The sequence below is a fragment of the Heterocephalus glaber genome, unplaced genomic scaffold (assembly GCF_053883595.1).
Source record: "Heterocephalus glaber isolate CG9 unplaced genomic scaffold, H.glaber_assembly_v1.0 deba00001593, whole genome shotgun sequence".
NCBI classification, from domain to species: domain Eukaryota; kingdom Metazoa; phylum Chordata; class Mammalia; order Rodentia; family Bathyergidae; genus Heterocephalus; species Heterocephalus glaber.
Window position 1 is genome coordinate 6,295,632 of NW_028258368.1, and position 11,080 is coordinate 6,306,711.

Below are 11,080 nucleotides of genomic sequence, written 5' to 3' on the forward strand. Positions count from 1 at the left end.
TCTTCTCTCAGCCTCCCAAGTAGCTGGGATTACAGATTTGTGTCACTGCAACTAGCGCTTGCTAAAATCATAAAATGTTATATTAGGCCAGATGAGTCTCTGATCTCTCTATTGAACCTTGTCTTCAAATGAGACAGCTTCTGGATCCTGTAGGAAATTTCCTTGCCTTATTGAAAACAGCTTCTGAATCCTTTTATTTCCTTGCCTTATTGAAGACAATATCTGAATCCTTTATTTACTTATGTAGAGACAGGGTCTTGCTATGTTCCAGGCTGGTCCTGAACTCAAGAACCTCCTGCCTCAAAGCTTCCCAGAGTGCTGAGATTACAAGCCTGTGCCATCGTGCCAGGCAACATCTCAGTCTCCTAAAAGATTTCCCCACCTTTTTTGCAGTTCAGGCTTGGATAATCTCCTCAGGATAAGATGATGTCCTTTTGTTGTTGTTGTTCTTCCTTTTTATGCTTTTAATGTATTAAAAAGTAACAGTACAGGCCTGGGGATTTAGCTCAGTGGTTCCACCACCTGCCTCACAAGTGCAAGGTCCGGAGTTCAATCCCCAGTACCAAAAAAAAAAAAAAAGTAACAGTACAAATGCTGAGATTAGTTTTTAAAAAGGATCCATATTTTTCAAGGGATGAATTTTATAAACAATTTTGTAATGAAAGGGAAACAGCATCTTGATACATAAAAAGTTTTAAGATTTTAAAATTTTAAAAGCAGAAAAATGTTAACATTAAATTCTTTCCAATGTTCAAACAAAAATCAACTTGTATAGTCTCTGTAATAAAATGTGTCCTTGGTACAGGTCTTGGGCACTTGGAAAATGTTAAAATTTCTGAAATTTGAGAGACAGAGGCAGCACATAAAGACTTCATGAATCTTTTTCCCAAAAAAGAATACTTTCAGTAAAACATTTTACTATTTTATGAATATGCATTGATATTTTTGTTCTTCCTGAAAAAGCAAATTTATATTAATACTGTAATTTTCCATGTAAAAATATACACATACAGATATTTCACATACAGATACTTAACTTCCTGAGTGACCAGTCATACATCAAACATGATTTAATAAAAAATTCTAAAATTTTAGAATGAAATAGCATATGTAGATTTATACTTGTACAGAGTAAAGCTAAAAAGAGCATCTCACAGAACTTATACTTAAATTTTCTAAGTTAACCAAAATGATTTATCCTCTAACAACCAATAACTTTCTGAAACTTAAAAAAGCAAATCACTCAAAAATTATATTTTCTAATTTATTAACAAAATACAGATAGCCATCTGATTAGCTGATAGCTATCAATATGAACTTCCTATTATATACACCAAAACTGGATTCACTTAGCACGGAATTTCTTGTGGTACAAAAAATTAAAATATTTGCTTTATAATACAACCATCTATGAGGTCTGATCAAAGTATATGGGAATGTTTAGATTTTTAAAATTTGTTACAGTAAAAGACACAATGCCATTATGGCATTATAGAGATGTGTCTTTTTCAAAATCTAAACATTGTGTTTTTAAAAATCATGCCTGGTATACAATTCACCCTTCTGAAGCTGTCTGGATGATTAGGAACTGTGGCACTTTCTTTTGCATAGAACCCTTTCCTCTTCATAAGACCCTGAGGTGAAAGGTTATTAATGAAATATGACTGGAACCACAATCTTTCTCATTCCTGTATTAAACTGTAGCTGTATGTTTTAAAAAAAACAAATTAGGCAACTGGAAAAGCTTCTCTGTACAATTTTTCGAAATATTTTCAGCTCAACTTACTCAAAAGAGGCTAAAATGGCCCTATAGAACAATGTCCTTTTAATATTTACTGGGGTCGAGATGAGCGCCATTTTCCATCTCTACTACTGTCCCTTCTGTTATCATAGTCATGGCTCCACCCATCATGATTCCTATCTTCATAGAGGAAATCTCTGCTTCCTCTGTAATGGTGGTCAGACCCACGATCGGTGTAACTCCGTTCTCAGCTATATGTCTATCTGGTAGGTAGGGATGAGAATTCTGTCTGATTTTATGCTGTGATCGCGGTGTATTCTGGAGCCACTGGGAGCTTGAAGACTGGTTATAAGTATGATTATGTGACTGAACTGATGGTGAAAATCCTGATTGATCCACATGTGGAGAACCAAATTTCCCACCAAATGGCATCTGTCTTAAAACATTGTTCATCACTGCTTGTCTCTGATAATTTTCTGGAGAAAAGAATGATCTCTGAATTATCTGTGATGATGATGTCATGTTATCTCCAGTCCTTTCATATCTGCTGCTAAGAGATGTGGAGGTAGGGCTTGAATTTCCAGCATGATGCTGGGGTTATGATAAACTGACATCCTTTCGAGGCATGACTACTTCCTGATCTAAACAGAATTTTGATGGGCCTTCCAAAAAGTTTGATTCCATTAAGTAGCTTCATTGCATAAGGAACAGATACTTTCTGTTTAAAATTCAAAAACGCAAATTGCTTTGGTTTACTATCTTATCTTTTGGAATTTTCACCGTTATTACTGGCCCAGCCTGGTGGAACAGCTCGAAAAGCCGCTCCTCAGTCACTTTAGTTTCAAGGTTGCCCACAAAGAGAGTGCGGTCCACTTCCGCCGCCCCCATCTCAACGTCTCCCCGTCCCCACACAGGCCCTTTTGTTGTTTTGAAACAGAGTCTTGCTATGTGGTTCAGGCTGGTCTTGAACTCACTCACTATGTAACCCCAGCTGGCCTCTAACAGCGATGGATTGTCCTGCCTCAACCTCCCGAGTGCTGGGATAACAGGCGTGCACCATCACAGCTGGCAAAACTGTATCTTTTGAGATTTCATGTTGTTGAATTCCATGTTCTCTGGGCATGGTTATTCCTGTTCACTTGTAATAAACTATTTTCTTATTTTAGAATTTTTATTTTTTTACATCAACAATACCATATGTATTCATTTTGTGTCCTTTGAGAAGTTTTTTTAAAACTACAAATTGCCGGGGGATTTAGCTCAGTGGTTTCACCGCCTGCTGCGCAAGCGCAAGGACCCAAGTTCAATCCCCGGTACAAAAAATAAAATAAAATTAAAAAAAAATAAATAAAAAATGGGGCCGGGGGATTTAGCTCAGTGGTTCCGCCACCTGCCTCACAAGCAGAAGAACCCGAGTTCGATCCCCGGTACCAAAAAAAAAAAAAAAAAAAAAAACCCAAAAAACAAAAAAAACACTACAAATTGGCTTTATAAGTTAGCGTACCTCGCCGGGGATTTAGCTCAGTGGCACCGCGCCTCTCTTACAAGCACAAGGACCCAAGTTGGATCCCCGGTACCAAAAAAAAAAATTTAAGAGGAAAAAGTTAGCACACTTTTGCACTCATATAAAAGATGAATTCTCCTAATTAGGGTAATCTATTCCTCCCTAAATTGGATTGTAGTTTTCTGTGCTCCATTAAAGTTTATATCCACTGTGGTGAAACTATTATTTTCTATTTTAGGTGAGCCCCATGAAACATTTATCAACCATGTATACTCAGTGTCAAACAGTGTTTGGCACACACCAACTGTGTTGATTGAATGGAAATATCTTTCCGAACTGCTGGGGGTTTGTTTTGTTTTTTGTTTTCAGACAAGGTCACTCGGTGTGGTTCAGGCTGGCCATGAACTCAAACTATGTAGCCCAGGCTGTCCTCGAATTCATGGCAGTCCTCCCAAGTGTTAGGATTACAGGCGTGCACTATCACGCCTGGCTCCCTGTTATATTATTGTATATTACCTGACTGAGATGCTTTAGTGTTAGAAATTTAATTTAGATTTATTCTTTAAAAAGAATAAATTATAAGAATAAATTCTTTAAAAACGTGTCTTAAGCTCCTCTAGTTTATGGTGGTGGTGGTGGGGTGGTCCTGGTAGCATATAGAGACTGAGACTGGAGAAAGCATTGCCAACAGCACTGTCCAGTACGTATGTATAAATCGTGAAATATAATTTTATTTGTTGCCTGGTTATATTAGAATGGTGACAAGAAAATAGCATTCTGAGCTAGGCCTGGTAGTGCTGTCCTGTAATATTAGTATTTGGGAGACTTGAGGCAGGAGGATTTAGAGTTTGAGGGAGGGAAGGGAGGAAGGAAAACAACTTGCCAACAGCATCGTATCCTAGTATCTTTGTTTATTCTCTCCTTATTCCTGCTCTGCCCTGACGGGCCACATCCTGGGAATTCTGACTCTAAATTCTAAAGCCAGATTTGTCATAAACGAATTGATTGACCCTTGAAACTCACCTGTAAAATAAGACACCCTGACTGTAACCTCTGAGGAGTCTGGTGAAAAACAAATGGGAGGAAAAGTGGTCGACACAGGTACAGAGGTAGGGGTGGCATAACTAGTTAAGATCATTACTTGCCTCCTTCCTACCTCAGGCAACATGGGGGGGGCGGGAGCGCAAACTGCGCAGGCGCACCCCTTACTGGCCACGCCCCCTGCGTTCCTGCCCCGGCGCAAGCACGTTGCCCGGGCGTCCTCGCTCCCGGGGCGTCGCCGAGCGTGTGTCGGAGTCGACGAGGTGTCCCTGGTACCGGAAGTGGCCCTGGCGGGTTTGCTTTCCAATTCTCGGCTAGCGGGAGCCGCGCCGGGGGCTGCTGACCGTTGAATCCGGCAGTGCGGGATCCCTGAGGGCGGGGGCTGGAGGCTGTGTTGGTCTCCTTTCTGGCCGCCAGGAGCCCCGCTCGGCCCGTCCTCTCCGCCTGGTGGGCGGCGGTTTCCCTAGGCTCCTCGGCTGCAGTCGGTGAGTGCTCCGGGGACCCCGACCCCGTGTCTCAGCCGGCTAGGGAAACGGGGGTCTGCGATGAGAGCGTGATGCGCGGGCTGCCCAGTCCTCGTGCCTGTCGGTGCCTGCCCCGAGGTCTTAGGTTCTTGCTGTTGTCTCTGACACCTGTGGCTCAGGTGACAGTCCCCTTACCTGAGGAATCCTGCCCAGCTGGGAACTAGTCGGGGGCTCCTGTCCATCCCATCTCTAGCCCCTTGTCGTTAGAGCGAGAGAACACGTTTTAAATTCTCTTATGACTGGTTCTTTCCTGAACGAGTCCATGCCCACCTCTCCAACCCCCTAAATCCTCAGGCTGAAAAGATCCCCAAAGTTTTGATATTTTGATTCTGCCACCTGTCTTACGACCTGTTATGTTGATGTGATTTTGTTGAGGATGTTGTTTATTTCGGTTATTCTAGAGCCGAGCGTCCTCTGCAAGTTTATGGACCTTTTTGTTTTGTTGGTACCGTTTAGAAAATTTATCTCTGTGAACATTCGTTTCATACAGTAGATTGTATAGCGACAAAATGAGAGATAAACGTGGATCCGTACGTGCCTTAAGCCCTTATTAAATAAAAAATGGTTTTTTCAAACTCAGAAATGCAAGTTTTGTATCAGTTACTAACTTCCAACAACGCAGAGATGCTCTCTTTTCTCTTAAAAGCACTCATTTATGTCTTCCTGTTTGAAATAATATTTACTGCTGAAAACATTCTTGATGTTTTAGAGTGTGTAATAATAGATCTTTGTCACACATAGTCACAAAATCAGGATGATAGTCACCGTAGCAAGTGTCACCATATATACTTGTAATGTTTCTGTAGGCCTAAATGTCTCAGCGTATAGCTATATTTTCTTTCCTGAAGAAGATACTTTGTGTAATCATAGAGTGTTTAAACCAAGAAACACGAGGAGCAAAAGGATTTGTCTTGTATTAACATTATCACTTAGTGGCCTGTATTGTGCAGTGCTCATCGATTTTCAGTATTCCTAAACTGCAAATCTGTTGGGCTCCTTTTGGTATCAATTATTCAAGAAGCATTTACATTTTATACATTTACTGCTGGACATGTGTAGTTACAAGGGATTCTGTACCGTGTTTTGAAACTGGTACCACAGTTGTGACAAATATTGAGGATGAGACAGTCTTGTAGAATTTGCTGTATTAACAAGATTGTTGAATTTTTGTTTACAGCAATGGTTTGTTTTTTAGCTACTTGACTATTTAAAAAAGGTAGTATTATCAAATCAGTATGGTCAGTGTTGATAACATGCTAAATAGATTTTGCTCATGGTACTGAATTTATTGACAGGGCTTGCATATGGCCTTTAAATTATAATTGTTATATGCACAAATCAGTTTGTTCAGGTTAAACTGAAAATTTACCAAATACATATATTATACACTTTTATCTTTCTGGCAGATTTCTTTTGGTGCCTTTTCTAAGTGATAACTTTCTTGTGCTTAAGTATCATGATGATTGTAAATATAAGAAAAATGTATGCTATACTTTATTGGTTATAGGTCGCTCATTTACTGTGCTTATTCATAATCATCAGTGACTGTCTGTAAATTGGCATATAGTTGCTTTCCTACCCTGTACTGGAACATTCTGAAAATTGCCGACCTGTTGCAACTTTTAATATCACACATACGGTTTTCTGAACTGCCTTCAGAAACGTCCATGTTTGGGTTTTATGATCTATTTTTGTTTAGGAAATTTTGCAGATAAATATTTTTAAAACGTTTTCAGGCTTCTAATATTGGTGTTGATTGTTTTTCTTAGTCCATGCTTTAGTATCTCACATTGTCTCTTCCTAAGCAGAGAAAAAACCCCTAGAATAAGTGAAATTATATCCTTTCAACTAAACCTCAACAATTTAAAAGCCTAATTCTGTCTCATTTTTGTCTTCAGTGTTTTCTTTGTAACTCAGTGTACTTCTGTCTTCATTTTGTCTTCAAAGAAATTTCTTGCAGCTCAGTTGGTACTCCTAAAATATTTGTTGAGTGTATGATCTGTGCATATTATGGTAAAAACTATGATGTCAGTGGAATATTTTTAAAAATCCTTTAAAGGTGTCCTTTTTAGGCTTGGAATATGGAGGGCTCCTTTTGTGTAGGGAGAGAATAGAAATCTCGAATTAAAATATTTGGATTGGTTGTCTTCTTTTTCAGTCTCTTTGAAATCCTAGAGGAGGAGGAAAAAAACTTCGTTACTTTGTGAGACATTGCGCTTCCTTCATATATTACTACACTCCATCATTATATTATTATATTTTGCTAGAATTATTATATTATTTGCTAGAAACTTCGCTGTAAATTTGAGATTTTACTATTTAACTTTTAAAATTTGGGGCTAGGGATGTAGCTCAGTGATTGAGCATTTGCCTAGCATGAGTGAGGCCCTAGGATTGATCCCCAGCCCCCTCCAAAAAAAAATTGTTAAAATTTCATGTTGTACCTTGCTCAGTTAAAATAAATGAATTAGTCATTGGCTAAATTATAAAGAACTAAGCCTTTTAAACAAAAAAAGGAACTTTTGTTAGAATAATAAAAAAAAACTCTGCCGTGAAATAAAGTAGCATTGCCTGTAGTTATTTCTTTCTGTAATATCACCAAGACAGTGGCGATCTTATTTTTGTAAGTGTTCTAGTAATGCTGAGCCAATACGTAGTTCATAGAGATTAAAATTTTGCTTGTCAGCATTTTTCAAATAGTTTTTTTTTTTTTCAGTACCGGGGATCAAACTCAGGACCTTGAACTTTTGAGGCAGGCGTGGAGCCACTGTGCTAAACCCAAGACCCTCAAATAGATTTATTTCTTGAGATACTGCCATATTTTATTCTAAGTAGACCTGGTTTCTGGCCTACAGTGCAATTTTTATCAGTTATAAGGATAATGATAAAGAGAATTTAATAAATTTACAGTATTGACATTCAAGGAGAAGGTGCTTTAGGCTTAGAGATTATTAAAAGAATGGGAAACAATTATTTCTGTCTTAACATCGAGTGAACTAAGGGTGCTTTGGAGTTACCGATGAAGACATTTTTTTGATAGCCAAGGTCTTTGCAGGTCTGTTTTTAATGTGGCTTTGGATTGACTTTACGTTTATTAGTAAATATTAGTTCTTTGACTCTTAAGGTATCTTATCTGACTAGAAAAAAGTTCAAAACACAATCTTTGAAAAAGGTCTGGAGTACCTTGTATGATTTTTGAACTATTAAATCATGCTCCTTTTGAACTCCTTTTGAACTATTAATCATGCTTTTGAACTATTTATTAATCATGCTTTTTTTTGTTTTTTGTACCAGGGATCGAACTCAGGTCCTTGGGCTTGTGAGGCAGGCAGTGGAACCATTGAGCTAAATCCCCGGCCCTAATATAGATTTTTTTAAAGTAGGAGAAAGGGAATAAAGATCCAGAAGGACATTATTAAAGAAAAGTGGGAGAGATAGAAAGCAAATAAGAGGCCTGATAATCTAAGCCCATCCTGATCCACTGTATACTTCCAGGACCTGGCCCCAAATTAGGTGTCACAATAGGGTAGGGCTGGCTTCAAGGAAAAAATTATCACAGAACAATCAAGCTGTCATTCTAGCATAGTAGGAATGAACTGAGAATGAAGGAATGTAAAGGTGTAGAGGGTCAGGAAGTGGACTGGGTAAGAAACTTGGTAGTTAAGACAAAACGCTGGCAGTATTTATTCATTCAAACATTTACAGAAATTTGCTATATGCCAGACATGGTTCTGGGTGCTGGCGATATATCACTTAACAGAAGAGAGACATTGTCCCTAAGTCATGGAGCTTTTCTTTTCTATTTTACAAAAATAGAAAAGCTTTTATTAAGATAGAACTTTTAGAGCTTTTATTAAGATAGAACATTATCAGTGGTCATGACTCTAGGAGTCACTGTTTATGCCAGAGGTTTCTTTTCCTTTACTTTTGGACCTCAGACGCTCAATCTTGAGTTAGTCATAGACCTTAGTTCATAACTATATTGCTTCATAACAAATTACTCCATAACTTAGTGGGTTTGAACAACAGATATTATGTATTGTCTCACAGTTTCTTTGGGTCAAGAATCTGGGCATGGCTTAATGGGTGCCTCTGATTCAGGACCTTTCACAAAGCTGTAATCAAGATGTCAGTCAGGGGTGTAAGTCATCTGAAGACTCAACGGAAGGAAGATTCAAGCTTATTCACATGGTTCTTGGCAGGGCTCAATGAGGGCCTCAGTTCTTTACTAATTATTGGCCTGAGTGTCCCTCAGTTCTTTTCCATGTGAGCCTCTGCACAGGACAGCAGGGTGCTGGTTTCCCTTTGAGTGGGCCAACCAAGAGACAATGAGCTAGATAGAAGTCACTCTAATATCAAGAGATGAAATTTTGTTATTTTTGCATGCAGTGTTTGTTACAAGCACACATGGGCAGGGGTGGAAATGCACAAGATGTAGATTCCAAGAGGCAGAGGTTATATAGAGCAGTTAGAATCCTCATAGAGGCCCACTGTGATAATCCATAGATGTAGGTTTTTCTTTTGTTGTATATGTTTACTTTTTGTTTCCCCTACTCTTCATCCAATTTTTGCACTCACAATTCTTGCCTCACCTTCCATAGACTAATATGTTCAGTATGTGTTCTTGGATATATGTGTATCTTTTAAAAATGAATGTTTATATAGCATATGTATTTTTAAATTTAATAAAATGGTATTGGGATTTAGATATTGTTCTGCGTCTAAGATTTTTTTAATCTGACCCTGTGCTTTGATGATCTATATTGCTATTTGTAAATTTTGTGCATTGCCTCTTATCTGCTAGGTGGTATTCCATATATGTATCTACCACATTTCCCTAGTAGGGAATAGATAAATTGGCTCATGCTCTTTGATTTCTCAAATAGTTCTATAATTAACATCCCCAAATATTTCCTTTGTGGATTTCTGTGAAGCTTTCTCTATAATATTTTCAAAACAGTGAGATTGCTGATTATTATGCATACATAATATCCCTAAGTACTGCCAAATTGCTCCCTAAAATGGCTAGGTCAGTTTGTGCCCACGAATTAATTGTGAGTAGTCCTTTTTTTCCGAAATCTTGCTAATGCTTGGTATTACTGAATTTGCTATTTTGTTTTAATCTGGCAAATGTAAAAGATTCTCTTTCTTTTGCCTGTACTTGTTAACATTTGAGTTTTCTCTTTTATGAATTGCCTTTTATGTTCTTTACCTATTTTTGGTTAAAGTACTTTGTCCAGTAGTGTAAGGAATTAGAGTGATAGATTTACTGATACTGAATCACCCGTACCCTCCTAGGATAAATTCTTCTTGATCATAGGTGGTATGTATTGTGTCTCTCTATCTTGGTTATATCTGTGTGTCTTGTGTGTGCATGTGTGTGTTGATCCATTCTGGGTTAGCTGGTAAAACAGACTTTGTATTCTAACTTTCAAAATTGAACCAATCTCACCCTCATAAAAAAAGAGTTGGGGGAGAGCACTTAGCATACCTGAAGCCCTGGGTTCAGTCTCCAAAAGTCAAAAGAATGAGAATTGATCAGCTTTTCCTTTGTTTTCTGAATCAACTTTTATGTAATTGGAAATATTTCTATTAGAAGTAAGGTAAAAAACACACCTTTCAAAACTCTTCTGGAGCTTTTTAAAGGGGTAGGTCTTTTATTAAAATTTCATTTTTTTGACTAAGAAGAAAAATTTCATTTTTTAAAATCTCAAATCTGTTTTGTTATTTCCTTTTTGTTGTTGTTGTTCAGTACTGGTAATAGAACCCAGGGCCTTCATATTGAGCTATATCCGCAGGCTCTTTCTCTCTTTTTTCTTTCGTTTGTTCATTTGAGATAGGTTCTCTCTGATTCACTGTTGCCCAGACTGGGCCTGAATTTGCCATCTTCCTGCCTTAACTTTGCAGAGTGTAGGGCTTACAGACATGTGCCACTGTATTGGCTTAGTTATTTCCTCTTTTTCACTTTACACTTTGTTTACTTAACTCTCCCCTCAACACAGTCTTACCAAAGATTTTTCAGTTTTTCTAAAGACTTGGGCTTTGGCTTTATAAACCTTTCCCAGTTTTTTTTGTTTGTTTCTTTTTATTTAAATAGTGCCTGTGATTTTTTTTTCTTTCTATTCTTATCCTTTTACGTTTATTCCATTAGTTTTCTAACTTCCTTAGTTAATGGCTTGCTCAGTTATGGTCACTGTTCTTAGGGAAGGAGGTATGGTGAGTCTCTACTGCTGTGTTCAACTCCTCCCTATTATTTTGATGTTGTGCACT

The 11,080-nt window shown here is 38.0% G+C and overlaps 1 protein-coding gene and 1 pseudogene across 1 annotated transcript in view; one reads left to right on the plus strand and one right to left on the minus strand.

The window, feature by feature from the left end:
• Positions 1–1,259: 1,259 nt before the first annotated feature.
• LOC101720221 (RNA-binding protein 7 pseudogene) lies at positions 1,260–3,567 on the minus strand (annotated as a pseudogene).
• A 925-nt stretch (positions 3,568–4,492) lies between these two features.
• Katna1 (katanin catalytic subunit A1) overlaps positions 4,493–11,080 on the plus strand; it is a 56,296-nt gene continuing 49,708 nt past the window's right edge. Inside the window, exon 1 of the mRNA XM_004856896.3 lies at positions 4,493–4,771. The gene's annotated coding sequence lies outside the window, so the exon portion shown is untranslated. The remainder of the gene's footprint in view (positions 4,772–11,080) is intronic.